General features: G+C 50.6%; 1 long non-coding RNA gene across 1 annotated transcript in view; it reads left to right on the top strand.

Annotated features, from left to right (window-relative positions):
• LOC120876803 overlaps positions 1-2,986 on the top strand; it is a 5,837-nt gene extending 2,851 nt beyond the window's left edge. The window contains exon 3 of the long non-coding RNA XR_005724210.1: positions 2,837-2,986. This is a non-coding gene — a long non-coding RNA (uncharacterized LOC120876803). The remainder of the gene's footprint in view (positions 1-2,836) is intronic.
• Positions 2,987-19,803: the final 16,817 nt, after the last annotated feature.

Below are 19,803 nucleotides of genomic sequence, written 5' to 3'. Positions count from 1 at the left end.
TGACTGTGTGATGGAAATATTTAGGCCCCACTAGTGACTCTCGGTCTACTCTGGGGAAGACTCAAGACTTCACAGATGCAGGATGTGATTGATGCCATGCATCAATCACAGCAGCTGGAGAAGCAGGGAGTCGGCGTTTCTTGGCCCTCAGAACAGAAGGGAAGGGGCAGGCAGAGAGGGCAGAGGGGAGAAGGCAGCGTCCTTCACCCTCGTTTGTTCTGTTCCTTCTGCACACCGGCCGTGTGGGACCTGGAGGAGACACCCAGGGCTACAAGCTGATTCCTAAGGCGCTCTCTCCAGCGAGGGTGCTGGGGCTCCAGAGAGGAGAGGAGGAGCAGGGAGGGGATGGAGGGGAGGGGAGGAGAGCTTGGAGGCAGAGGCGGAGGTGAGACAGAGGCGGGGCTGGGGAGAACGAAAACCCAGCCTGTTGGTGGTTTCTTCTTTTTTTAAGAGTCACAAGCTGAGATCAAAGGTGATATTTTTACAGCAACTGAAATAGAAAACCCCTGGGCGCACAGTGGGAGGTGAGCGGCCGGAACACAGGCCCTTTTATGCAACGTGTGGCCACAGCAAGCACGCTGCCCTCAGCCTTGGGGCCATGGGACTTGGGGGACAGTGTGGCCCCAATCTTTCCAACTCAGGTTTGAGAAAAAAGTAAAAGACATAGGCTGCACCCCTCGGTGCTGGGAGCAAAGACGGACAGCAGTAAGGGTCACAGTGAGCAGTTCCCAGAGCCCATCACCTTCAGAGACCATGTTTGTCACTCTTGCCTGGGTGTTGGAGTTGTTCCAGGCCTTGTTTCATCCTCGCAGAGATCAATGAGGAAGGATTATAGATACTCCTGTTTTACAGGGGAGGAAACCGAGGCTGCAGGGGAACATGGTCAAGTCCTGTAGAGACGTGGGAGCAAATTCAGGACCAGAATCCTGGGGCTCCTGGTCCAGCACCCCTTCCATTCCCTGTAATCATCACTCGCTCACTCACACGCCAAGTTATTTGTTGTTGTTTGGTCACTAGGTTGTGTCTGACTGTTTGGACACCATGCAGCACACCAGGCCTCCCTATCCCTCACTATCTCCTGGAGTTTGCCCAAAATCATGTCCATTGAATCAGTTATGCTATCCAACTATCTCATCCTCTGCCACCCTCTACTCCTTTTGCCTTCAAACTTTCCCAGCATCAGGGTCTTTTCCAATGAGTCGGCTCTTCACATCAGGTGCCAAAAGTATTGGAACTTCAGCTTCAGCATCAGTCCTTCCAATGAATATCCAGGGTTGATTTACTTTAGGATCAACTGGTTTGACCTTCTTGCTGTCCAAGTGTCTTCTCCAGCACTGCAATTCAAAAGCACCAATTCTTCAGAGCTCAGCCTTCCTTATGGTCCAACTCTCATATCCATACATGACTACTGGGAAGACCATAGCTTTGGCTATATGGACCTTTGTCAGCAAACTGATATCTCTGCTTTTTAATATACTATCTGTGTTTGTCATAGCTTGCCTTCCAAGAAGCAAGTGTCTTCTAATTTCATGACTGCAGTCACCATCAGTAGTGATTTTGGAGCCCAAGAAGAGAAAATCTGTTACTGCTTCCACTTTTCCTCATCTATTTGCCATGAAATGATGCAACCGGATGCCATGATCTTAGTTATTTTTTTAATGTTGAGTTCTAAGCCATCTTTTTCACTCTCCTCTTTCACCTTCATCAAGAGACTCTTTAGTTCCTCTTTACTTTCTGCCATTAGAGTGGTATCATCTGCATATCTGAGGTTGTTAATATTTCTCCCAGCAATGTTGATTCCAGCTTGTAACTCATCCAGTCTGGTATTTCACATGCTACTCTGCATTGAAGTTAAATAAACAGAGTGACAATTACTTACTGAGCCTCTGCTATCGAGAGTCCTAGCTGGCCTGGGACAACTCAGGTCTGCTAGAGTGCTGCTTCTCAGAGTACGGTCACCAGACTAGCAGCGTCAGCTTCACCTGAGAACATGCTAGAAACACACATTCTCAGGCCCCAATCCAGACTTACTGAATCAGAGACTCTGGGGGCAGACCCAGCCCTCCACACTTTAATGAACTCTCCAGGTGATTCTTTCTGATTCACACTCAATTTGAGAATCACTGCAGTGCATCACCTCAATCTCCACCCCTGTGCTTCAAGGAAAATCTCAACTCCCATTGTTGAGCTCAGTATCAGTTAACACTTGTGCTGGATATGTGTTCTATGCCAGGCCGCCTTCTAAGCCCTCTACAGATATTAACTAATTTCACTTCACAACTCCATGTGATAGGAACTAATACTATCCTCATTTCACAGATAGGGAAATGAAGGCACCAAGAGGCAGAGTAACTTGCCTACGGTCACACAGCTAGAATCCAAGCTCTTACCAGTTAACCAATGGAACACCCCTGGCAGAGGGTCTGGTGCCCAGAATGTATCCTGGGCATGTTTGAGGATGTAATTACAGCAATTAGGATTACCTCACCTGAGTTTGCGATGATGACCCCCGCATTCTGTGAATATGAAATCTGTTGCCCTGTGACGATGGAAGAGTGAGTCAGCTGCAAAGGCAGCCTTGGTGCCTGGAACACCAGGGCAGCCCACAAGCCCTCACCATTCATGTAGCTTTGAGACCATAATACACCATCCTGGTCTTCTGGAAACATCTTAGCTTGCTGTAGGGAAGAATCTAGACTCTGACAGAAGTGAGTTGAAACTCTAGTTTTGGCCATTCAGAGGCTGTGTGACCCTGGACACACTGCCTCACTTCTCTCTGATCTTTAGATCAGCTTTTTTCATTGTAAAGTGAATAGTGACAGTCCTAATCTTGCAGGGAGCCTGTGAGGGTTGGAGAAGATGACATCTGTGCCCAGCCCGGAGCATGCACAGAGCTGGCCATCAACAAGCAGCTCACCCGCCTCCCTTCCCATCCATCCTGCTACCTCAGTGTAAAGATCAGAAAAACTTTGAAAGAAAAATAAATTCCCAAATGATCAAAATGCCTTTGTCCTCCAGCCTCCCTGCCCTTTTCCAGACCCCCTTGAAATAGACACCCCAGTCAGGGCTTCCGAGGTGAACCTGGCACCTGCTGCTTCCAAGTGGAGAATTAAGCACCCTGTGAAGGCAAGAGGAGGGGACCTCTCTGAGCCACCTCCAGTGGCTGGTGTCCACAATCAGTGCGAGCATCTCAGCATCTGCCTTCCGTGAGGCAGTTTGTCCTGGACATCTGAAGCTCGTTAGCTGCCTACTCCCAGAGGGCTGACCCCACTCGGAGAAAATTATCCCAGACAGAGCCACAGAGGATGGAGGAAAGACCAGGTGAGATGTGGCCACGGGAGACGGGGAAACATAGTCTCTGGAGTGGCCTCTGGGGACCTGTGGAGAACAGAGGAGGCTGGGAAAAAGCACGAGGCTTGTCCCCAGCTCCAGCCCAGCCTTGGGCTTCCTGGCTATGCAAATAGGAGTTGCAGGGTGGGAGGGGATCTCTTGCTCCTTTTGGAACTCATTTTTCCAATGTGTGTACTGGAGGAGGGGTCAGCAAGGTGCATACTGAAGTCCTTCCAGTCCTGACATTATGGGGTCCCAGGTTGACCTAGAATTCCAGGCCTCTGAGGTTTAGAACTCAGAGCTGGTGGGTCGCTAAGTTGTGTCTGACTCTTGTGACCCCACGGGCTATAGCCTGCCAAGCTCCTCTATCAGTGGGATTTCCCAGGCAAGAATACTGGAGTGGGTAGTCATTTCCTTCATCCAGGCGACCTTCCTGACCCAGGAATCGAACCTGGATCTCCTGCATTGCAGGCAGATTCTTTATCACTGAGCCACCAAGAAAGCCCTGATAGGTGGTGGGAGGGGCTGTAGTTCAGAGATGGAGAGCCATGATCCTTCCCCAGCCCAGACATCAGAGGGGCTGTGAGATGGAAGACCAGAGAGCATTTTCAGAACCATCAGCCAGGTGCTCTTGGAGGGAAGAGGTTGTGTGAGCTGAGTCTCAGAGAGACGAGGCTCCAGCTGGACAGGTGGCAGGACCAACGCACCCTTCCCTCTGTGGATCCACGACTCCACCCATCTGTCCAGACTGGCCACTGTTAACTTTCACTTAGCAGTTTTTATTCTTATGTTATACCAAGCAATGTCCTAAACAAGATACACATATTAAAATGAGATAACCCTTCTACTGGGTGACAGGTCCCGGGTGATTGACCAGCTTGGAGTCTGGCCCTCATCTGGTTGTCCTGACATTGACTTTTGTCAAGACACCCGGGGAGGTCGGACAGCTGGCTCTCAAGATGTCACTCAAGATCACTCGTGATCGCTGCCGCCTCCCAGCGCTGTTGTGACTGACATCAGGCCATCGCTGTTTCTCCTGACAGGAGTGCTCTTGTTGCTGCCACAGTTTCCTTCCCTCCTGGGAGGGAGCCGGGTGTGTGAGAGCCGATGCCTGGTGGGCGTGGAACCTGGGCGAGGAGAGCTGGGGCAGAGGGCAGATCACTCAGACCTTGGTAGGCCTGGCCACCCGTCTCCACCCTTAGCAAAGAGGCCCTCTGCAGAGACTGGGATGGGCATGGCCCTCAGACAAATGCCTACCTTCTGGACCGTGCTGAATGGGTGCACTGCACAAGTGGGCGTCTCTGAACCTTGGATTTTCTCTAGATACTTCACTTCTGGGTTGCTGTGTTCTTCCTTTGGACAGATGAACAGTCCTGATGTTCCGGCCAAAGAGCTGTGTCCTGAGCCAGGGAGCCTTTGGATTCATTTACTTTTCATGGGGCAACCTTATTTACCAGCATTTCCAAGACAGGCCCAGAGAGAAGTGAGGGCCTGCCCAAGTTCACACAGCCAGTCAGGACTGAGACAACCCTGGATTTCCAGACCATGCCCAATAAATAGTTTATTACTTTTAAATAGGAAAAATGAACTTTAGCACTGCAGAAAAATTAGAAAATACAGATAAGCACAAGCAAAAGTAAATGTGCCTTCAGTTTGTCTCTCGGAGAGACTTCCACCGCCCTTTCCCATCCCTTCTCTCCCCGCCTCCTGGCCTCAGCCACACTCCCCCAGCCCCAGCCATAATCAATACCTCACCTTCCTTTGCCAGCAGTGGTTCCCTGAGGACTAAGCCTTGACAGCAGATCCTGATTCAGACCGGATTCTGGAAAGGCCTGGCGTCTCTTCCGGAACAGCAGAGCTTCCGCCCAAACGGAACTGCTTAAGTGCAGACAGAGTCAGACTCCCTGCCAGGAGTCCAGAGCCTGCATCCAGCCCTGCCTGGCCTGTGGATTGTCTCCGTGACCTTGGGCCAGTCCCTGCCCTCTCAGTTTCTTCCGCACGGTAAAATGAAGACTTGGACTTGACCAAGTGCTTTCCCCACAGCCTGTCTCAGTCTGTTGGCTGCTCGTGAGCAAGGACCATGGACTCTCCTCATAGCATTCAGAGTCAGAGGGCAGGGCTCCCCTAGTGATGGGCAAGGCCAGCACTCCCCAACTATGTGACCGGGAGCAGGGCGCCACACCACTCTGCTGCCCCATGGACAGACACAGAGCAGAGTGCTGACCCTCTGTGTCTCAGGGCAGCTGCAGATCCCATGAGGGGAGGACCTCAGAGGCCTCTGGATGACAGAGCAAGGAGCTGAACTGGGCTCTTACCAGTGGGTGCCCCTTGTCTGCCCAGTGCCTGGCTCCATCCTGGCTCAGAGGGTCTGGCCCAGGCTTGTAGATGGACCCGCAGGCTCACACAGCTCTGGCAAGAGGAATGTGTGGATCCCGGGCCCAGCCTACCACATAAAGTGTCAGCAACAATGCCCAGAGGGCCTTGGGGCCCATGACATCACGGACAGCAGTTTCCCATGTTAGAACTCACAGAGCTAAGGCCATTTTAAAACATAGCACTGCCTTTTTTTCCCTTTCTTTCATTTTCCATTTTGGCTAAGGCATGGAATGTGAAAACTGCTAAATTACTGTAGGAAGATGTACATGCTGGGTTCATAGGCTGACTCAGCTTTCTGGGGTCCTAAAAACAATGGGAAACCTGGGAAGTCGGGCCTCTGCTTCCTCATGCCCACTCTGAGCCTACTCTGACCACAGAGGAGGCCATGTGGTCGACTGGGGGAAGACCCCTCCAGCTATGAAAGGACACTGGCTGTTGTAGGAAGCAGGGTGCCAGTCAGAGATGATGTCTAGGTATGTCTTCTGCCCCTCAAAAGCCCTCAGATCTATTCCAGGCACAGGCAGATTTTGGGCATAACTCCAGATGGTCTAGTCTCATCTTACCTGTTAGCCTCAACTTAATGGGCCTTTGCTAAACAGCCCTTTCATGCCAGTCATCAGAGAACACTGGAAGCCTCCAGAGAGAGCTCAGACACGAAGCAGACAGAGTGTCAGGAAGCCTGGCCTCTGGTTCTGGCTCTGCTGCTGGCTGGCAGTGTGACATTAGATAAGGCACTGCCCTCTCTGGGCCTGTTTCCCTGTCTTTAAAATAAGATGGCTGGTGGTTGCCAAGGGCTGAGGAGAAGGGAAAGGGAGGCATGATGCTACTGGGTATGGAGTTTCTTTGTAGAGTAATGAAAATATTGTGGAATTAGATAGTAGTGATGGTTGTACAACTTTGTGAATATACTAAAATCTGAATGGTACACTAAAAAAAAAAAAAGCCCAACAACAAAAAAACTCTAAAAAAATAAAAATGATTGGTTGGACAAGATGACCTCTTAAAGAAGAGACACTAGCATTTTTTGTGCTCGTGGTATCCATGGGCCTGGACTCAGCATTTGCATATTATCTCATGATTTTCTGTGATCCACTCTAGTGATATTTATGTTGTCGTGACTCATCTGAAAGTCCAACTTGAGTCCTTTGTTCAGGTCCTATAAACTAGGATAGAGACTGGGGAAGAGATAAGTGAAAGTCTCTCAGTCATGTCCACCTCTTTGTGACTGGACGGACTAGATAAGAAGGGGGCAAATTTCTCCCCATGGGGCCTTAGAGCCTGGGGAAGAAGTCAGAAGTGCACATGGTGCCCAAGAAGGATTAGCTCCTTCCTTTCCTAATAGAGGGAATAACCCCAAAATACAAGAGAGACACACAACTCTGGCCATTTGGGGGCCCTGGGAGTTGATTTCTTCATTTATGCACTGACTTCAGTTATGCTTTTGGCTGGGTGTTCAGGATACAACCGTGGGCAAGTCAGACCCAGCCCCGCCCTTAGGAAGGAAAACAGACTTTAAAACAATCAAACTTGTTAATTATGAATTTCTTTGATTATTGTGATTGTGTTTGGAGCCGTGAAGGAAAAGCACAGAAGGTACTGAATGGCTCACCAAGGGCACTGGCGTGGCTTGAGCTGGGTTCTGGGGGTGAGCAGGAGCAACGAAGGGGTGTGGAGACCAGGAGAGTACAGGACAGGGTGCTCCAGACAAGGTGAGGCCCGCTCCAGAGTGTCTGCTGAGGAAGACCCGAGGAGGGGGCGTAGAGAGCCTGGGGAGGGGGCGGCTGCAGCAGGAAAGGGCCAGGCCCCACCATGTGGGGCCTTAGAGGTCAGAGGCCACACTTATCTGTCTGTGCTCACTTCAGAATGTCCCAGTTGGAACAATAAACTGTGAAGCCACCCTATTAACAGGTCACATTAGGAGTTTTTCCTAAGAAACAACCAGTGTTCCAGGAAGGCCTGGTCATTGCTCCTACCTCCTGGCCTCCCAGGCCTGCTGGTCTGCACGTCGGGAGCAAGGGCTTGCCAGCCCCCGTGGCCACGGTGGTTATTTGAGCTGGATGGTGTGTGAAGGGCCCTGCTTGGCAGCCCCTGGCCATCCGGCCCTGCTGCCCTCCTCCCAGGCAGACCCTGCTGCCCCCATGCCAGCCTCCCCCTCTTCAGGATCTTGAGGTGAGAGCTTTGCCACCAGGTCTCAGGCCAAGCAGGGTTCTTGGATCCAGGTTCCATGAGCCGGTTTCCGCCCATTCCCGCCCTCTGCGGCTCCCCCAGGACCCACTCCAGGCTCAGTTGTGGCCTCACGCTCTTTCCACTCTTGGTTTTTATTTTTGCCTCTCTTTATTTTCCTCTCAGTGTGACTCTTTCTTCTGCTGGGCCTCTCTCTATTTTGCCTTCCTTCTGTTTTCCTCTCTCTTTTCCAGGGTAGCCTGGCATTTCAAGAAAAGCCTGTGCTTCAGAACAAGCAGAATAGGACATGATGTCTAGTTCTGTCACCTGCTGGCTGTGTGATCTTGGGAAAAGGCATCATTTTCTGAGCCAGTTTTGGGTTCCATGAAGTAGACATGCTCCTCCTGATCCCTGCTTCTCTGAGTGGCTGTGATCTGAGATGAGGTCCACAGTCCGTCCTGGAAGTAGTCGGTGCTCAGCAAATGGTAGTTGCCTCTTACTTTCCTTTTGCAAGTTCTCCTTCCTGACCTTCTGCATATTTTGTTCACTTAACCACAAATCTAGGGAACCAAAGTGCATCCACTGGACCCCAATCACCTTGCACTCCCAGTACAGCCCCACCAAACCCAGACTGGAATGGAGCTGAGAGCCTCAAGAGCTGGGCAGCCTGCTCACTGCTACCCGTGTGGCTGGGAGGTGTGGCTGGGTGTCAAGGCTGGGCCTCTTGCCATGGGGCTCCCTAGGGGGATGTGGGAGGGGTCTTCTGAGCTATGCTGTAATGCAGGCATCAGACTTTGGGTTTTCACCAACTGAGAGAGAGGCAGGGACTGCCTTGGTAGCCCAGTGGTTAAGAATCTGCCTTGCAGTACAAAGGACACCGGTTTGATTGCTGGCAGGGGAAGATCTCACATGCTGCAACTGAGTGCTGAGTGTGTGCCTCCCCTACTGAACCCACACTCTAGAGCCCATGAGCTGTAACTACTGAAGCCTGTCTGCCTCTAGCCTGGACTCTGCAACAGGACCCTACTCACCACAACTAGAGAAAGCAAAGCCCATGTGTAGCAATGAAGGCCCAGTACAACCTAAAATAAATAAAGTAGAAAAAAAAGAGAGAGAGAGAGGCCATCTTTCAATGTGTTACCCCTGCCCCCACCAAGACCTACAGACTTCTCACCATTCCCCACATCACACCCTGCACTTTTCAGCTTCCACACCATTGCTTATTCCCCTGACCCACTTGTAACATCCTTCCACACTCTGCCTCTTATGTAGGGACTTACACTAGCTTTGGGGCAGAAACATGACAGAGCAGGAAACCAAGGCTCAGGAGCATCCAGATGTTGGTATTTTTTACAAGAATGGTGCAGTGTAATACATTGTGTGTGCATGCCAAGTTGCTTCAGTCGTGTCCGACTCTTTGCAACGCAGTGGACAGTAGCCCACCAGGCTCCTCTGACCAAGGGCTTCTCCAGGCAAGAACACTGGAGTGGGTTGCCATGCCCTCCTCCAGGGGGTGTTCCTGACCCAGGGATGGAGCCTGAATCTCTTACATCCCTTCTGCTTTGGCAGGCGGGTTCTTTACCACTAGGCCCTAACGGTAAAGAACCCACCAGTGGTAAAGAACCCACTTGCCAATGCAGGAGACTTAAGAGACACAGGTTCGATCCCTGAGTCAAGATCCCCTGGAGGAGGGCATGGCAACCCACTCTAGCACTCTTACCTAGAGAATCCCCAAGGACAGAGGACCCTGTTGGGTGGGCTACAGTCCATAGGGTCGCAAAGAGCTGGACATGACTAAAGCAATTTCATACACACACACACACACCCCTAGGAAGCCCATAGTACATTGTACTATTTAAAGACAAAATAGCTTGCTGGGGTTCCAGTGGATCTGGAAGTAACCCAGGTCTGCAAGAGTCCACATTTCCCACTTGTTCCTCAGCCACACTACCTGTCACATACTTGTGACTACATGGAGGCTATTGTAACCTAATTCCTAGATGTCACTTTAAAGGTAACTGTGTAAATAAACCCATACATTTATGGTCATTTGAGTTTTTGACAAGGGAGCCAAGACAATTCAACAGAGAAAGAATAGTCTTTTTAATAAGCAATGCTGGGATAACTGGATATCCACACACAAAAGCATGAAGTTGCACCTTCACCTGATAGTATTTAACGATTAACTCAAAATGGATCAAGGATCTAAATGTGAGAGTTAAAACCAGCAAACTCTTAGAAGAACACACAAATGTAAATCTTTGTGACCTTGGATAAGACAGTGATTTCTTAGCTATGACACTAGAAACACCAGCAACCAAAGGGAAAAAAATAGAGGAACTGTATTTCATAAAAACGACAAACTTTGTACTTTAAATGACACTATCAAGAAAATGAAAAGACAATCCACATAACAAGAGCAAATATTTACAATTGCTATATTTGTTAAGGATGTAGAATCCAATATATATTAAAAACTCCTACAACTCAACAACAACAACAAAAAGATAACCCAACTTTTTTAAAGGGGCAAAAGATGTGAATAAACATTTTTCCCAAGCAGGTACACAAATGGCCAGTATGGCCAGTAAGCACATAAAGAGATGCTCAGTATCACAGATACATGCATATGTATGGTTGAGTCCCTTCGCTGTTCACCTGAAATTATCACAACACTGTTAATCGGTGCTGCCCCAATAAAAAATTAAAATTTTTTTAAAAGATGCTCAATATCATTAGTTATTGGGGCAAGTCAAGTCACAATGAGATACACTTCACACCCACTAGGATAGCCAAAAATAAAAGTGATAGAAAACGAGTGCTGGCAAGGATGTGGAGAAGTTGGAACCTTCACACATTTCTGCTGGAAGAATTGTAAAATGGTGCAGCCACTGTGGAAAACTGTTTGGCAGTTCCACAAAAGTCCTATAGAGTTACCATATGATCCAGCAATCCTTCTACACGCAGACACACACACGCACAAATTGAGCATATATTTCATACAAATCTTATTCATGAATATGAAGAGCAGCATTATTTATGATAGCCAAAAAGTGGAATCAACCCATTAACGGATGAATGGATAAGCAGAATGGAGTATATGCATACAGTGGAATACTATCCTGTTATAAGAAGAAATGAAGTACTGATACATGCTACAACATGGATGAACTTGAAAATGAACTTTAAATATTCAAAAATCCATAGGAAATTAAAAGCTGTCGACTTCCCTGGTGGTTCAGACAGTAAAGCGTCTGCCTACAATGCGGGAGACCCGGGTTCAATCCCTGGGTTGGGAAGATCCCCTGGAGAAGGAAATGGCAACCCACTCTAGTATTTTTGCCTGGAGAATCCCATGGATGGAGGAACCTGGTAGGTTACAGCCCATGGGTTGCAAAGTCGGACATGACTGGCCGACTTATGACTGAGGGGCTGAGGTGGTAGGTAGAATGAGGACTAAGAGGTATGGGATTTCTTTTGAGGGTGATGGAAATGCTCTGAAATTAGAAAGTGGCAATGGTTGCACAAATTTGTGAATATACTAAAACCACTGAACTGGATGGCATCATCAACTCAGTGGACATGAGTCTGAGCAAACTCTGGGAGATGGTGAAGGTCAGTGCTGCAGATCATGGGGTCACAGTGTCAAGACATGACTTAGTGACTGAACAACAACATGCACTTTAAAAGAGTGAATGTATGTTATGTGAATTATACCTCAATTTTTTTCTTAAAAAAAAATAGTTGTGTAGATCTGTAGGGGATCTTGCAGGACACTGAACCCAGCATCCACCCCTTGGCCCTGTGTTAAAGATGGGAAACTTATAGCCCAGAAAGGGAAAGGATCACACTGCAAATCTGAGACAGAACAGAGATAGAACGCAGAACTATATCCATCCCACGTTCCCCTGCCCAGATTGTTAGTTCCTGGAGGACAAGAAACTTTCTTCATCCTGTGCCTCCTCTAACAGCAGCACACGACTCTGGGGCACAGTGCAGAGGTGACAGTCAGGATGGCTTCAGATGCAAGCCTCTAGATAGAGAGCCGAACCCAGCGAGCCTAAGGCACGTGGGTTCACTGGCCCACACAACTGGGAGGGACAAGGGTGTGCTGGGGACTCGGATGACCTCCCCACCCCCTGCCTGTTTCTTCTCTGCCTCCTTCCTTCTCCTTCTCCTGCTCACATGGCAGGGAATAGGGCTGCTGGCTTCTGGAAACTCTGAGGATCACACCTTTAGAACTTGCATTCCAGAGGCGAGCAAACTGTTCTCCCAGAACCTATGACGCTAGCTGGGGGTAACAGCTCTATGTGGTCCAGTTGGGTCATATTAGGTGGATCGGAAAATGAAAATCTTCAAAAGGTCAGGCCATCTAGTAGAGTACTGAACTCTGTGACCAGCAGTCCCAGAACCCCAGATATTTGGGGATGGATGGGGAGGGGTGCTTTTAACATCAGAAGTGGGAGGGAGGCTGGGCAGGCAAAAACTCAGCCTCCCTCTCCCCCAGGGGCCACTGTGGGATAATCTAAGAACTGAGCTAAAAGGCAGTCATGGATTTTAGATGCAGAGTGGTGTGAGGTGTAAGTCTCAGCTTATCACTTTCTGGCTGCATCCAGGTAGGCAAGTGACACTCCTCCCACCCCCCACCCCCAGCCTCTGTTTTCTGAACTACAAAGGGAGAACAGTAATCCCCAGCCCAGAGAATCATAAATATTTGAGATAAGAATCATAGAGTGATTGCCCAGAGCCTGGCACACAGTGGGGGCTAAGGCCAGTTAATACATTGTTATTGATGATTTGGGTGGCTTGATCTTTAGCCTCTGGTCAGATGCTGGGGATTCTGAGAAAATGCTTCAGACAATGGGGGCTTCCCAAGGTCCAGATCCCTGGCCCAGAGCTGAGGGGGTGGTGTGAGAGGGACCACTTCTCCTTGGGTAAGGACTGCCCATGTGGCGTATGACTTGGGGTCAGCCTAGAGCTGCCCCAACCTGCTGGTGACCTTGGCCTGTTGACCTGCCCTTTCTCAGCTCAGTGTCCCCTGGTTCAGATAGCACAGCCCTGGGTGACTCCTCAGGGTTCTTCCTCACCTAAGGCTACTATGAACTCAATGAGTGTCACCTCCTGGAGTAGTCTACATCCCCTTTTTATAAAGGGATCAAGCAGCCTTCACTGCAAAGTTGAGGTATGCTCTGTGCAAAGCCCAGTGCAAGGCACAGGGACTCACAGTTGACTCTGATCCCCTGTGTTCAAGATGCCTGCAGCCTGCTGGATGAATGGACATGGTCACTGACTCCCTGTGTCACCTTGGGCAAGTCACCACCGTGCTCCAGTGCTCCCTTTTGCCCCATCTGTAAGGGAAGGAGTTAACTGTGAGGACGACAGCCTGTGGCCAGGCTCACAGCCCCATCTCGTCCCAAAGAGGTGGCTGGTTAGCCCATCCCCCATGCCTTAGCTTCAAATCTAGTGACATCATCCCCAACCCTCTCCGTTTCCCAGGCAACTGGGGTGCTGGCTGACGCTCCCCGGGGGCCCAGACCGTCTGGATTTCCTTACACATAACTGTACCTCGTCCACATTTTCACAATTAAATTGTCAGTTTGGGTTAAGTGTTGTCTGCTGATGGCTGTCAACCTCTCTCTGGCTCCCCTCACTCTTCACCCAGAGCAGGTAAGTGAGAACGTCTTGCCCAGCTGGTCCCTCTGTGCTGTGGAAAGAGGCTAGGATGCAATGAGAGGCAGGAGGTCTGGGTTCCAGCCCAGCTCTGCCAGACATTTGCTGTGTGATCTTGGGCAAGTCATTTCCCTTCTCTACCTAGGTTTCCCCACCTTAAAAATAGGTTTAATCATCTCTGCCCAGCCTTCTTTCCTCCCATCCTAAAGCAGTTACAAGTCTCACAGGACCCATAACTGTGGCAGAGCTGAAAAAACTGTAAAGCCCAGCTCTTGAAAGGGACTTCTCTGAGTCCCTGCAAAAGAAATGGGTAAGGTTAGACTCTGCTCTGGTCTGCCCTGCATCCTTCTGTCTGCAGATCTGGCTCAGGTCTCCTTCTCTGGTCTTCATCAGTCTGTTCCTAGACCAAAAAGGCAGAAAAGCTGCTCTTTCCAACAAAGCCTGGTGGCCCCGAAGGTGCAAGAGTAGAGGTGCTGGGCTGGAGGGTGAAGGGCCCTGCGTCTCATGACGGGTGTGCCCGTGCTAGGGGGCCAGGCTTTCCCTCCCCACGATGGGCCTAAGTCACTTCTCACCCCAACTTTCCCCTCTCTGCTCCCAGGAACTCTCTTTCTTCTCCCCTCCCTTCCAGATCCACCCCCAGATCAGCTCCAGACCTCCTCCAGGCCCTGCCTTGGCAAAACCCAGTCTCTTTAGTTCAATGCTCGGGGCCCTCCCTGGCATCGGCCTGTCTCCTCCCCAGTCATTCTCCCTCCTGCCCCCCTTGATGCCAGCAGCAAAGAGCCCCCCACTTGCCCTTCCCTGAAGGGTAAGGGAAAGCAGACTTCTCCCTCTTGGTCTGCTTAAGCTGTTCCTGCTGCTGGGAAGGGACTCCCTCACCCCCTGGCCACCTGACAATTCCTCCCCCACCTGCACATTATTTATATAGACATGAATGCTAAGTACAAATGAGCTCTCCATCTGGAACTGTTTATGTACCTGGCAGAAAAGGAACTAACCTTTATCAAGGACCAATTACATACAGAACATTTTACATATATCATCTCTTTAAGCCCCACAGCAACCCTAGGTGGTAAATTTCACTATTCCGATTTTCCAGATGAGAAAACTGAGGCTCAGAGACAGGAAGTTATCTTTTCCAAGGCCAGAGGTGGGGATTGGTATTGAAACCCCTAAAACCCACACTTGTTTCAGGCCTTGGTGGAAACACTTCCCTCAAGATTACAGGGTTCTATGTACATGAAAATACTTGCTATTAAGGGAGATGGTGCTGCTTTGCAAATTCCAGGGATCACTGTGAAGTACCCAACGCTGTCACATAGAAAAGGGGACCCGCAAAGAGAGCTAGGGCCAAGGGGGGAGTTATGGATCTCTGCCCTAGATGAAGGAGGACCTTCTCCCAGGCACAGTCATCTCATCACAGAAGAGACTGCCCTGGAAAGAGTGAGCTCCTTACCTCGGGGTTATGCCAGCAGAGGCTGAGTGAGGAATTCACCCATTCCTGCAGCAATTTTGGAAAAACCACTGTTCACTGACCCTGATGGAGCACCCGGGATGCAGCATGGCCGAGATGGAGCCAGTGGCTGACCGATGCTGCTCCTGGAGCAGTGGAGACATTTATGGGGGCTCTGGTAGCCAGAACTTCCGGGGTCTAAGAGGGTGAGTGTCCCAACTCTGAGATTCTGATATCACCTGAGACAAATACATAATTTCCATCTTTTCACTATATAAGCCTGGCTGCTTCAGGTATCTCTTGCTACATAACAAACTATGTCAAAATTCAGTAGCCAAAAAGAATGATTGATTGATTGATTCTCCTGATTCTGCAGGCTGACAGGGCAGATCTGCCCAGCTCACTGTGGGCTCCTTGGTGAGGCTGCCCTTGGTGGGTGGGTCAGCCAGGCCTGGGTTCTGCTGGGCTGGCTGGGCCATTTCCACGTGGTGTCAGGGCCTCTCCCTGAATTTAGAGCCCAGCCTGGGCTTCTGGGGGAGGCTGGGCTGGGCTCCACGGGGCTAAGAGCAGCAGCTGCAGAGACCCTGAAGCCTGGGCTCCAGAGCATGCGTCACTTTTGTCACATGCCACACTGACTCAAGGAGATCAGCAAGTCATGAGGCCAGCCCAGATCAAGGGTGGGGACCCAGCCTTCACCTCTGCATGGAGTCATATTTCAAAGGGGACCCTGTGTCCTAGGATGAGAGGAATTGGTGCACTCAAAACCTCCCTTGCTGGCACGTCCAGGAAGAGTTCAGACCAGTGGCAGTGCATGGCTTATGGGCTGGGTGTCGGAAGACCAGGTTCCTCCAGTCTCCTGCACCAGTGACCTAGTGATGTGAGGCATCACATCTCTCAGCCTTGGTTCCTCCCTAGGTGCATTGAAGACACTGAGTGTGGCGGATCTCTGGCCCTGTGGGTATGCAGGCTGAGACCCATGTGGCAGAAACACTGACTGGTATTCATACCAGAGACGGGGAAACCCAACTAGAGAAGGCACTGCCAACCCTGGTGCCTGCTGCTTCCCATTCCTCTCATTCTGGGGGCAGCACTGTGGCTTGGCTGGAGTTGAAAAGAAGTTGAAAGAGGCCAGAAACCCAAACGTTGTCTCCTGAGCAGCCACCACCCCAACTAAACAATGGAGAGTTGAAAGTGGCTCTTCAGAAGTAACACCCTCAGTAGACGTGACCAGTGGAGTGGTGTTACCTGCACCCAGGATAGAAACCTCCTGCCTCACCTCAACCAGCCCCAAGCCTGCTCCCTGAGCCTTATAAAAGAACAGCCCCTCCCTCTAGGTGACTGAGAAGGAGGAGAATGTCCCCCTTCCCGGCACTGGGCAGAAGCTCAGTGGGGCACAGGCCTGGGATTGCAGACCTGGCATAAATGATATAAATGATCAGATGGACCCAGGGCTAAGTCTGCTCAGCCGCAGGGCAGTGCCTGCCTCACCCACAAGAACAGAACTGCCCGGCACACAGTAGGTGCACGATGTTATCTCCCAGGAACCTCAGGAAGGAGTGGTTTCATGGTTTCCCATTTTGCAGATGATGAAACCAAAGATCACAGAGGTTGAGTGACTTATCCAGGGTCACACCTTGGGTGAATGCAGGAGCAGAATCAGGCCAGGTGTCTGATGATATGTCTGCTGCTATTTGATCCCCCTCCCTCTTGCCTGGAGGATCTGGCCTCACAGAGCTTGTGGACCCCTGGAGCAGGGGACCTCTGGGCTAGGCTATTCTGCTCAGCCCCATTGTTCACCTGCCTTCCCAGGTAGGCCATTCTGAAAAACCCTGTTGCTGAAAACAGCACCCTCTGGTATCATTGTTTCTACCATGCTCACAGTTCATCCTAAAACAATCATGTAAGGAGAACCAAGATGTGGGTTCTAGAGTTGAAAAAGCCCTTGGAGTCTATCTAGTTCAACCCCCTCACTTACAGATGAGGTGATAGGCTCAGAGAGGGCAAAATAATTATCTGTTGTCACATAGTCAAGCACTGACGGGGCTAAGGACTATAACCAGGTCACCTGGAAGTAGCCAACTTGCCCCTACCCAGCTCCACCAAGGCCTCGGACCCAAGGCTGGGAAGGTGAGGTGGGTGGAGGGGTCAGTAGAGGTCAGCATGGGCAATGGAACTGTGTCCCTTCCTGGGCGCCCCCTGGGTGCAGCGTATGCAGGGGTGGCAGATGGAAAGGTGCATAACCCAGAACAATGGCAGGCAAGGGCTGAGAAGCCTACTGACAGGAAGCCCCCAGCACATCTGGGCGATCAGATACCCAGAAGCACCAAGGGTAACTGAGGAGAAGGAAACTATATTAACATCCCCAGCAGTAGTAGCCAAGAGCGTGCCTACCCTGCCCAGCTCAGCGCCTCCTCCCCTCTGAAGGGAGCTAGCAGCCCAGGCCACCAGCACAGGCCTGACCCACACTGATCCTTGAGGAGGCTCCTGACAGAAGGAGACAGGAGGAAAAAGGAGGGGGGAAGTTCAGTTGATTTTAAAGATGAAAAAAATTCTTCTCCCAATTAGAGAACCTCAGAATGTCTGAGGTGGTAAAGTGCACCAGTTTTGTGCAAATGGGGAGACTGGGGTACAGGAAGGAGCAGCCTCTTGTCCAAGTCTCCTTGACCTTCAAGCCAAGGTTTTGTCACCCCTTCCTCAGCCTCTCTCCTACTCTCCCCTTTTCCGCCCTGTCCAGGGCAGAGGTCCCAATCCTAGCTGATGTCTGGATAGTGAGTCACAGTACAGGGCTGAGTAGCTGGAGGGCCCTACAGGGCTCAAGGCTGGGCTTCAGGAGACCTGGGACCTTCTCCTCGCCTCCGTCAACTCCTTTCCAGAGAATACAAAGTCACTATCCTCCTCCTATTGGTTTCAGTGGGGTTCACTAGCTATGGTGCACACTGAGCCCTAGAGATCTGGGTTCAAATATTAGCTCCAACACTTGCCAGAACCTCCGTATTGAGCCTCAGCTTCTGCATCTATGAGAGGGGTACTAATCGTCACCTTGGAGAATACAGAAGAGCTGATGGGACTGTATTCTTCCCATTTTATAGATGAAGAAACTAAGGTTCAGGGAATTTAAGCAACTCGCTCAAGATTACACAGCTAAAAATAAAATTGGGCACAGTCAACACTGGAACCCAAGTCTATGTGACTTCAAATTGCTTTCTGTATCCACTCTAGCTGGGAGCCAGAAGATTTCTAGCTGAAAGACTGCTTGTGCAAATATTAGGAGGCAGCTGAAATGAGCAAAGGGCTAGACCCAGAGGACGATGCATCTCAACTGAACAGAAGTCACCTGGAATGGCTCTGACTGCGGTGGCCAGAGTGCCTTGGAATGGGAGAGCTCAGGACACACTTTTGACCCCCTGCTAGAAGCCTCTCAGGTGGAGCAGTAGTGTCTCCCACACCCACTTCCCACACCCCCCACCTAAAACCCCACTACCTTCCCATGGCATTTGGAATGGGATTGACCCCAATGCTCTGGAAGAAGAGATGGGGGTGTCCCAACACGTGTTCACAAGGACATTCCTGTGCCTGTAAGTAGGAGTATATGTATACTGGTGTTGCCCGCTTGGCAGCTGTGTGTGTCCTCACTGTGTGCATGGAAACGTGTGCTTGTGCATAAACTGGATGCGGACAGTCTGCATGTTCAGCCTCATCTTGAAGACGTGTATGGCCATTTAACTTATATGTGCTGCTGAGTGTGTGGGGGCATGTGGTTTGTCCAGCTATCTCCTGAGGGTGTTTGTGACCATTTGGAGGTTAAGTCTAGCCCTGTGTGCAAGGGAGACTGCCTGCTTACATGCAGAGATACTTGCATGGCTGAGAACGTGTGGGGGCTTCTGTGGGATCAGATGAATGTGTTGTATATGCAGGGACCTGTAGCCAGGTTAGGACAGCCTATGGGAGCCCCTTCACAGGTGGCTGCAAAGAACAGGGAAAAGAGTAACCAGGTGTTTTGGGGACCTGAAAGAAGTCTTTTTTCACCAAATCTGTTTCTCCTTCTGCTAATGAACTAGATTATCCTTGGAACTGAGGCTCCTGGGGTGGAAGGGATGGGGGGAGACAGAAGTCAAGAAATCCAAAGCACCTGACCCAGCAGTTAGAAATGGGAGTGGAGTAGTATCAGCCAGGAAGGGCCAAGGTGGGGGTGGAAGGTGTGGGTACTCAACCAGTCTCAGGGAAGTTGCTCCTGAAACATAGCCCCAGCCCCAGGCTAAGTCTACAGTGCACAAGAAGCACCATAGTCTGCTTTAGCTTCTGAAACCCAGTCCTTGGCTGGTGGTCTCCCCGGGACCAGGCAGACTCCCCAACACTCATCCCATAGATGGGACATCTGCCTTCTTGTTGTCTAAGGTTTACAGCCGCCTCGCACGCAGCACACAGCCCTCCCACCTCTTTTCTTTGCTGAGAGTTCCCAGAACTGGAGCAGAGGAGGTCTGGAGAGGTGAGCTGGAGAAGCTGGTCCTGGGCTGCCACGCAGCTCTCCTGATCCACGATGCTTATAGTAATGGAGCTTCAACACCAACTCCTACTGACACCCGGGCTCCGCACTCAGACCTAAGTCTGACTTCTCTCTGAGCTGTGGCTTCCTCTTCTGCCCAACCAGACAGGGTGGAGGATCCAAACGGGGCTTGCTGTCAGGTTTAGAAATCAGCCCTACCTGGGCCCCAAGCGCCCCAGGCACGCAGTAGGCTCACAGCCCGCACGCTCAGTACACATCACCAGCTAGAGTTATAATTAGTAAGTCTCTTTGTAGCTCACAGGGTGCGACG

This window comes from Oryx dammah, unplaced genomic scaffold, assembly GCF_014754425.2.
Source record: "Oryx dammah isolate SB20612 unplaced genomic scaffold, SCBI_Odam_1.1 HiC_scaffold_17, whole genome shotgun sequence".
Taxonomy (NCBI): Eukaryota; Metazoa; Chordata; class Mammalia; order Artiodactyla; family Bovidae; genus Oryx; species Oryx dammah.
The sequence above is the reverse complement of the archived record's forward strand: the minus strand, read 5'-3'. Positions and strand labels throughout refer to the sequence as shown.